The sequence below is a fragment of the Helianthus annuus genome, chromosome 12 (assembly GCF_002127325.2).
Source record: "Helianthus annuus cultivar XRQ/B chromosome 12, HanXRQr2.0-SUNRISE, whole genome shotgun sequence".
In the NCBI taxonomy this organism is placed as follows: Eukaryota; Viridiplantae; Streptophyta; class Magnoliopsida; order Asterales; family Asteraceae; genus Helianthus; species Helianthus annuus.
The window spans coordinates 133087691-133097575 of NC_035444.2; positions in this window are offsets into that span (position 1 = coordinate 133087691).

The window sequence follows — 9885 nt, forward strand, 5'->3', positions numbered from 1 at the left end:
TTTCCGCCACGTTTTGTATGTTCTACGTGGTCGGGGTGTGACAGAAAAGATGGTATCAGAGCCAATGGTTATAGGGAATTAGGTTATTAGTAATGCTTTGACCTAGTCTATAACCTTCCTAGGATCATAACGCGAGTTTACTTGCGTTTAGTCATAAAACAATACCGTCACCTATCCTTAGGCGACGACCACAACAAGAACATAAATTTCAAAACCGCTTTGAAAACTAATCATCTGTTCTAGGATGATTGATTACTAGGTTTTGAACCCTCTGTTATAAGGTTTTGAACCCCTTTGAATTTTCAAAACTCTCGTCAAAATTTTGGGTCCTAAATAGTGTGAACACGTCCAAACTGGAAGAGTGAATGCCTGTACCCTGGGATTTCTGTCTAAGGTTAGAGTGTTCGTACAAATCCACATAATCGGACCAGTCACTCTTACCTGGGAACTCTTGGGGTGAGTGTCCACTTATAGGCGAGCATGTCTTCGCAATACACTATGAGGATCTATTTGCTTTGATTCAGCCTCGGTGTTGTTTGTTTGCTTCGTGGATTCAAACAAATGACCATCAACCATGATTATGGCCGGTAATTGTAACATCCTATTCTTACCCAATGCCATTTCATTTGTTTTCCTTCTTGTCTCTCTTTTAGAATGCCTCCTCGACGCGAAAACCAGATAGCGACTGCAGAACTGGCAGAGATCATTGCGCAGCAAATGGCTGCTCAATTCCCAAACCTCTTTGCTCAATGGAACCAAGCCAACAACAACCATAATGCCCCCTGCAACTTCAAGACGTTCAACTCGGCTAAGCCATCAAAGTTTTCTGGGTCTCAAGGAGCGACTGCACTTCTGCAATGGTTCGAGAGTTTAGAGAACACCTTCAGACATGTTCAATGTCCAAGCGAGCGAAAGGTAGAATTCGCATCTAGCGTCTTTGAGAAACGAGCTTTGACATGGTGGAATGGTGTGATGAGAGATAGGGGTGCCGATGTGGCACTGGCTCAAACATGGCAAGAGCTTCGAGCTCTGATGATGAAGGAATTCTGTCCTCGTCACGAGATCAGGGCTTTGGAAACGGAGTTCGACGATCTTAAGCAAGTTAGCGGTGAGCTTCGAGCCTACACGGACCGTTATGAGGAGTTAAGTTTGTTATGCCCGGATATGGTTACACCTTTGGATAAGGCAATCGAAAAGTACATTGATGGCCTCCCTGACTCAATACAAGACATTGTGACTGGTAGCAACCCTACTACAGTTAGACAGGCCATTGAGCTATCTGCAACCTTGACTGAATCAAAGATCAGGAAAGGTAAACTTTTCCGAAAAGGTGACAAGAAACCGGTCGGGGAATCGAGCCCAATCGAGGAATCAAAGACCATGGATGAACAGACTGAATCCTCTAAGAAGTCAAAGAAGCGAAAGGCTTCTCAGAACTTCGTCGTGGTCACTCACAATGGTCAAGCCGTCCCCAACCAACCAGCTCAACCCCCTGCTAGAAAACCATACAATGGAACAGCACCCTTGTGCAACCAATGTAGCCTCCATCATCACGCCAATGTACAGTGCCGCAAATGCCAAACTTGTGGGCTTATAGGCCACACAGCAAGAGTCTGCCCAGCTGCAGCTACGCCAAACCAAGCTGGCAACAAACCTGCTCAAGGTCGTTTTCTACCAGGCTCTTGTTTCAATTGTGGCGAGATGGGTCATTTCCGAAGAAATTGCCCAAAGCTTGCTAATGCAAATCCAGCATAGGGATGAGCATCTGACTGACTAGAAGACAACATCGTTTAGAAATAATCACGTCTTATGTATTATTTTCTTTTGTTGTCAAGATCCAGGAAAACAGTTGTTATCGTCGTTTATAAATAAATCTTTTATTTACATTGCAATGTATTTCTATGGTTGCATGTATAAACGACATATCCCTTACAATACCGACAATCAAGGAACCGTATTCCTTAAAGAACAAACTACCCCCAAAATTCTCCCATTCTATGATCTCTTGCGTCTTCCACGAAATTCCTAAGTACCCGTTTCTTCTAAGGAAAACGAAATACAAGGCGCAAGTTACAACACCTGACGAATGCCCAAAGTACCACTATAAATCCTTAATAGGGTACCTAAGGATTTCCCGTAAGTCCTTAATTGTTATATACCTTAATTCGAATATGATAATTCCTTGTAATCAAAAATCGAATTTTGGGAGATCTTTCTATCTTCTCAGATAGATTCCAGTGAACATTGAGACCCGTCGATTGGTTTCCATATCCGTATTCAATCAATAACAAGTTAATAACAAATTATAATCAAGTTAAACAATTATGTGACTTTGTGCTTATGTGTTCCCTTATGTGTTGTTGTGTGATCCAAATTATGTTATCCAAATCCTCGTAGAATCTTACATATCCTTATACAAGAGATTCATAGTAGGATACCCAAAGGTATTACTTAAAATCCTCAATGGACTTCTACGTTACAGTTAAGTCCCTCGGATTATAAAGTACTACTTCATAATTAGACCCCTTGAGTGGTCTAGTTAAACAGATTGATCCAAAAATCTGGTTAGGGATATCATGTGATGATATAGCTGAAAGGACTCCTTGGTGGCCTAACTAAGAGGATCCCCTGTCGATCTAATTAAAAGGACCCGATGGAAGTCTAGTCACCCTCATCACAAGTTTGATATCCTTCCCCAAAACATTACAAAACAAACTGTGTGGACTGTGCAAGGGATTACGTAATTATGGATGCATACATAATTATGGAATTTAGTGCACAGGAATCACAGCAAGTTCTGTCATGTGTCTAGAGTTAACCCTATTCATTTCCAACTCTGATGAAGCAACCATTGAAAATGACTCCGTTAGTTCATTTTCGTTTCTGACGATTTATCCGTTGGGGAAATGAATATCCGTTGTGTAATCCTTCATTTCCAACTCTGATGAAGCAACCGTTGAAAATGACTCCGTTAGTTCATTTTCATTTCTGACGATTTATCCGTTGGGGAAATGAATATCCGTTGTGTAATCTTTCATTTCCAACTCTGATGAAGCAACCGTTGAAAATGACTCCATTAGTTCATTTTCGTTTCTGAAGATTTACCCATTGAGGAAATGAATATCCGTTGTGTAATCCCTTATTTCCAACTCTGATGAAGCAACCGTTGAAAATGATTCCGTTAGTTCATTTTCGTTTTTGAAGATTTATCCGTTGGGGAAATGAATATCCGTTGTGTAATCTTTCATTTCCAACTCTGATGAAGCAACCGTTGAAAATGACTCCGTTAGCTCATTTTCGTTTCTGAAAATTTACCCGTTGAGGAAATGAATATCCGTTGTGTAATCCCTCATTTCCAACTCTGAGGAAGCAACCATTGAAAATGACTCCGTTAGTTCATTTTCGTTTCTGAAGATTTATCTGTTGAGGAAATGAATATCCGTTGTGTAATCCTTCATTTCCATTTCTGATGAAGCAACCATTGAAAATGACTCCTTCTGTTCATTTCGTTTCTGAAGAATGACCGTTAAGGAAATGACAGGACATTACTTTGCATATCGCTGATGGTTATTTGGCAGAGTCACAAATAGACTCCTACGAATAAATTTCGGGACGAAATTTCCTAAAGTAGGGGAGACTGTGACACCTGTGTCACCGCGACCATCAAACAAATACCGAGCCGATGAAATATTGTATTTCATACTTGGGATCTTGTATAAATATGTGTATATTTTGCACATATCAGTTCTTGTTCAATTTCAAACCCTACAACGCTTTCTGGAGAATTATACGCAAACTGGTGCGTAAACGTACTCAGTTTAATGCGACAAATACTCTGGAACATCAACATATACTTAACATACCTTAAATAACCTTCACATAACTTAGAAATAAGTTTTGAGGGGTTTGGTATGCTAAAACAAACTTTTGGATCATTCAGGGGCTAAAAGTGTCAAAAAGTGCACAAGTTTGCACTTTCGCGCATAACTTACGTTCTGAATACATCCGGACATACAAAAATTTATGTAAGCATCCATATATTATGCCTTAGTGTTTGGCATGATAAAAATCCATTCGTCGCGTTATTTGGATCGTCTTTCGCGTTATGCGCATTCCGTCGTAATTAAGCGAACATCGCGATCGTACGGCCAAACGAACCAACATCCGACATATTTTTGAGCATGTTTCATGTCCACAATGTTTCGGCATCATTTTAAGGCCTTAAAGTTGGCTTTACGGGCCTTAGAAGTGTCGGAAATGGCTTAAACATGCAACAGGGACCTAAACTGTAAATTCTGAAACTTGTTGTCTAATCTGCACCCTCAGGCGGCCCGCATTAGTTTGGCCTGCACCTTCACGCGGGCCGCATCAGACAAGCAGACCAGATTCAATGTTTGATCCACTTGCAGTTGGCCTTTCGATCACCCAAAGGGCAACGCTACGTGTCGGATTCTTATGGTGGGGGCAAAATGAGGCACCACAACATTTCGACAAGTGTACGGGTCAGATCATTGCACGTTATTCAAGAAACGATCCTAACGGATTTACTTTTCCTATAAATACCCCCCCCCCTCTTTGGTGTAAAACCCACAAAAATCTGATCAAAATGCTCTAAGTTGATGCCATTGCTTCATACCTGAGCTCTTTGAGCTAGATTAGCATTCGGGGACCCTCCGTAAGTATTCTTTCATTCTTTTATTCGCTTTTCGAGTCCGAAAGTCAACGTTTTGTTGACTTTCTGCATTGACCAGCCTATGGTCAACACGAAGTTCATTGGAACTTCATAACGTGAGCATGATCACGATGGTTATAGTCCGTAGTGACTATACCTACTGATTACCACGTTATCTAGGCTCAGTGACGAGTCGTAGTTTCGGCTAAAACGCGCATTCTTGCGTATTTTGTAACCAAACTACTCGTGAGCACCAAAGCCGTTTGTTTTGATGCCAAACCTGTTTTCTAAACTTAGTTAAGCATGTTCTAACATGCTTAGCTCGTCACTTTTAGTATAGTGCTTATATAGGGTCGTAAGGTAAGCGATCTAAACCATCGCTTATACTTTCGAACCCGACCCATTTGGTCGATCATTAGGATCCGACCAAACACATTAGGTGACCATAGCTATAACCTTCCGAGGTTATGCCTTGTGGTCACGATGTTAGGCATTCCAAACGCGTTATACGCGAACGACGCGTTAAGGTGGCATAAGCTACCTAAACGGGTCGTGATGGGCCGTAAGCACTTAGGTTAGGTTTCATTTTAGTATGTAGGCCTTGTTAAACCATATTTCACGAGTCTCCATACTCGTTTGGTTTACGAACCCGCATACTATCCGATCCTTCCGATTTTGGTCCGGTATATTAATATAGCTACCTATTAGGTGCCGTTTGATATCCCGTGATCTCTAGCATTGTGTGATTATTACACAAGGAATTCAAAACAATCTCAGGTGAGTACATTGAACCCCTCTTTTACTGTTTTCCAAACTGTTTTGGGGTGAAACACATGTGCCTACTTGCTACTTTCATGCTTTCCGGTTTTCACATCATATACTTGCTATGTTCGATAGTACATATATAGTACATGATTTCATTGTGTTTATGCTATGTATGTCCATTGTGTGCATACTTAGCACATCACTTTACAATACATTTCATGCTACGTATGCCCATTGTGTGCGTACTTAGTACATTGCCTTACATTACATGCTATGTATGCCCATTGTGTGCGTACTTAGTACATTGCTTTACTTTACATTACATGCTATGTATGCCCATTGTGTGCGTACTTAGTACATTGTTATACATTACATTTCATGCTATATATGCCCATTGTGTGCATACTTAGTACATGGTTTTACATTGCATTCTTGTTGCATATGCTCATCCAGCATATGAACACATTATGCTACATTTTGAACCGTTGTAACCATTTGACTATGTGAACCGTCTTACCCCTTTGATTACATGAACCATCTGTAACCGCTGAACCGTGTGAACCAGTTGTATCTGTTGACATGATTTACATTTGACAATAGACATTTGACTATACATGAACATTTCTACAATTGTTAAACACTTCACCTCGATGGTTTGGTTTGAGTAAGTGATTAAGTAACGAGGTGTGTGTAATATGATACAAGCATGGTGGATACGCCGCTGCTACTTCCTATATATAAATGTTTGTATGGTATTACATATCGTAACATTATTTGAATCATTTCAATTTGAGACATATGAAATTTTATACAAATAACACACTTTTCTCGAGACATTGTTTTACAAACGACTTATCTTATACAAACACATTTTACATGGTTATCCGTTTAACCATACAGTGTCTTCTTATTTATACATATCATCTGATTTTATCGTTTTTTTTTTCAAATGATTTACAAGACAAAGCAAATTACAAGGTTCATGACGAAACATTTTCTCAAACATAAGTCATGAATTCTGTTTTCACAAAACCAATGTATCTAACAGGCATTTTTATGCTGACGTACCTATTTTCACATGTGTTTTCAGGAGATGATGCATAGGACTTATCAAGATATACTTAGGCGGACCTGTGCCTTAGTGACTTAAAACGAGACAAGAACTAGTTAATTTATGTTATGTACTATTTGGTTCTTGTTTAAACAATGTAAACTTTCATGTTTGATCAATAAAACGGAACTTCAATTGCCATGGATTTGAAACAATTAATTCTATTACAACACTCCCCGACATTTCCGCCACGTTTTGTATGGTCTACGTGGTCGGGGTGTGACAATTGTAAATTCAGTCTGCATGTTGTGATATAAGTGTTGTCGGCCACCCATCTTGATTACATACTAATAGTCAATTAGTGCATGTTCATATGACAGTTTGTAGAAATTCAATTTGAAATAGTATTAACAGCTCATATATTGTTCTAATATAATTGCATGTGATCTGATAAAAGATGAATGCCCATGTGAACTCATTGTGCGGCCCAATCCTTTTAATTTTGTACTGACATTTGCATGTGTGATCATAGAGTGTCGGCCTATTATCAATTGAGAAGAAAGGTTATTGGATAGCATTTGGGTCCAATTAAAATTGAAATTAGTGTGGACATTAATTGTTGTTTGCAAGTGAATATCAGCTTTACACGTGATCTGGTATTGGTAGTCTAAATTCATTCTTAAGGTTAAAAAGTCAATCGCTACCCGATCGATCAAGCGTTTTTGTCTTTTTGTGCCATTGCTTGAAGTGCAAGCCGATCGAACAGCACCCTGTCCGATCGACCAGCACCCCTGATCGATCGAACAGCACCCTGTCCGATCGACCAGCACCTTGTCCGATCGATCAACCTCCCGTCCGATTCAAGTTGTTGGATAAATTTTTGAACTGATCGTTTGTTTGCGTGATTCAGGTGTTCTAGGTGATTAAAAGGTGCTGAGATTCGAGGAGAAAACGTCATGGCTGAAGAGTTTTACAACACGTTCTACAACGCGTTTACATCTGACTCGTCTGAAACATCAGCTGTCACACCAAAGTTAATAACAAAAACGATCAATGATAACATAAAACATGATAACTTCTACAGAACACATTCAAAACCACCAACGCTCGAAAGTGTTGAAGACTACACTTGGTGGAAAGAACGGTTCATCAACTGGGCAAAAGCTTATGTGCATGAAAGTTGGTTCTGTATGGAATTTGGATATGAAAGACCAAAGGATGATAAAGGAGAAGATCTTCCATTCAAGAAATTATCCAAAGAAGATAAATCCGAATTTGCAGTTGAACAGAGAATGATTGCTTTGATCCAGTCGGCAATTAGAAATGATATTTTTGCATTGCTTAACCATGATAGGTCATCGAAATCTGTTTGGGAAGCTTTACGAGTTAAAGCTGAGGGGGGTAAACAGATTAAAAAGAACAAAATTGCTTTATTAAAGAAAGAATTCGATCTGTTTGATAGCATTAAAGGAGACACTGCGAGGCAAATGATAGAGAGATTCTGTCATCTAAAAATTGAACTTGAACGTTTTGAGATTGTGAAAACAAGAGAGGAAATTATTGATAAAGTCATAGAAGCGTCACCATGAGCTGATCAGTGGCAAACGTTTGTTTTTATTTTGAAAAATGATGCTTTGTATGAAACAATTTCTCTTGATACATTATTTGAAAAGATTGAAACTCATGAGCTTGAATTGCAGAAACATAACAAGATGAGTAGTTCTTCACATCAACAGAATGTTGGCCTGTACTACAAAGGAAGTTTGCCTTCAGTGAAAGCTGATAGTTCACCAAAGACAGCATTCAGTGGTGAGAAGATAAAAGAGCCACAGAAGAGCTCATCAAGTTATGATCCGGGTTATCATTCATCGGCTTCAAAAGCTAGTTCTGAAGAAGCAGAGGAGATACTGTGCAACATCGCTCTTAAATTGAAGAATTCTCCTGCAATGAGTATCAATGCAGCTAAACAACAAATGAGTTTTCTTGCATCTGTTCTAGAATCGTATGAAGGTCTTGTAGCTGGCAAAACTGGAAATTCAGAGTTAACCAAAGAAGACTACGACCAGATTGATCCGGAAGAGATGGAACTCATTGACATCCACTGGTGTTTAGCTAGTTGCATCTGCAGAGCTCAGAGATATATGGAAATTACTGGGAAAACAATCTCTTGGAGGTGCATCAACAAAACTTGGATTTGACAAATCCAAAGTGACCTGCTTCAAATGTAAGCAGAAAGGTCATTTCAAGAGAGAATGCAACAATTCTGCAGTAGGTGGAAATGAACATCCATTCAATGATGATTACTACCGAAAGGCGATCTACCACCGAAGCAGAGAAGAGCCAAAAATGATCAAAGATAAACCCAGCGAGAAATCAAGAGCTTGTTTTGTAATTCATGATGATGAAGGTTTTGACTGGAGCACAGTTCTTCCAGAAGAAGATCGTCCTGTGACAGCTCATGGCAGAAAACCATCAAAAATTCAACATCATGTTCTTGTTGCTGAAATTAAAGAAGAAAACAAAGAAGAAAAAGATACAGCTGAAATCAAAGAGAAAACTCGAGAAGAAATTTTGAATGAGAAGACATATCGAGAGAGAAACATTGCTTTGAACAGAATGGACGAAATGCAAGAAGAGTATGAGAGTGCTGTCAGTAACAAAAGATGGGATAAAAAGAGAGAGTGTTACTTCAACAGAGAAGGTGAACCAGTTGTTCCAAAGAAAGACATAATCTTTGAAGATGTTCTTCTCATAATTCCTTTATCAGCCGAATACTATAGAAATGTGTTGAAAGATGACACATATGCAAAAAGGCATGAAAAAGAAATCAGATATGCCATGACATCGTGTCTGAGAAAAAGGGATGAAGAGAGAATGAAGAAGAATGTTGAAGAAATGGTGAAAAATCTGAAGAAAGTTGCTGAAGAGGTTAAAGCTGAAGCTGTTGAAGTTGAGGTTGTGAAGGAAATCAAAGTTGTGAAAGTTGAAGATTTGAAAGTTACTGAGAAAGAAAGGATTGAAGAAAAAGTTGAGGTGAATGAAGAGGTTGAGAAAGCTGTTACAGAAGAACAGCTGGTTGTAGAAGATGACAAGCAAACTGGAAGTTTGACTGAGGTAAAGAATGAGAATTTTAAGTCTGCTAGTGATGAAGGTGCTGGTAATAAGAAGAAGGAAGGGCTGAAGAAGACAGAAGCAGCTGAAAACACCGAAGTGTCAATCACTGAGGTAAATTCTGATTCTGAAATCTTAAAACCGATTGAACAGTGCAAGAAATGCATGGAAACATGTAGAGCTTGTACTGAAAAAGATGAGAAGTTCAGAACAAGAGATCTTGAATTCATAAAAATCGAAAACATTTTCAAAGAAAAATGCAAAGCAATGCTAGAAAAAGAAAAAG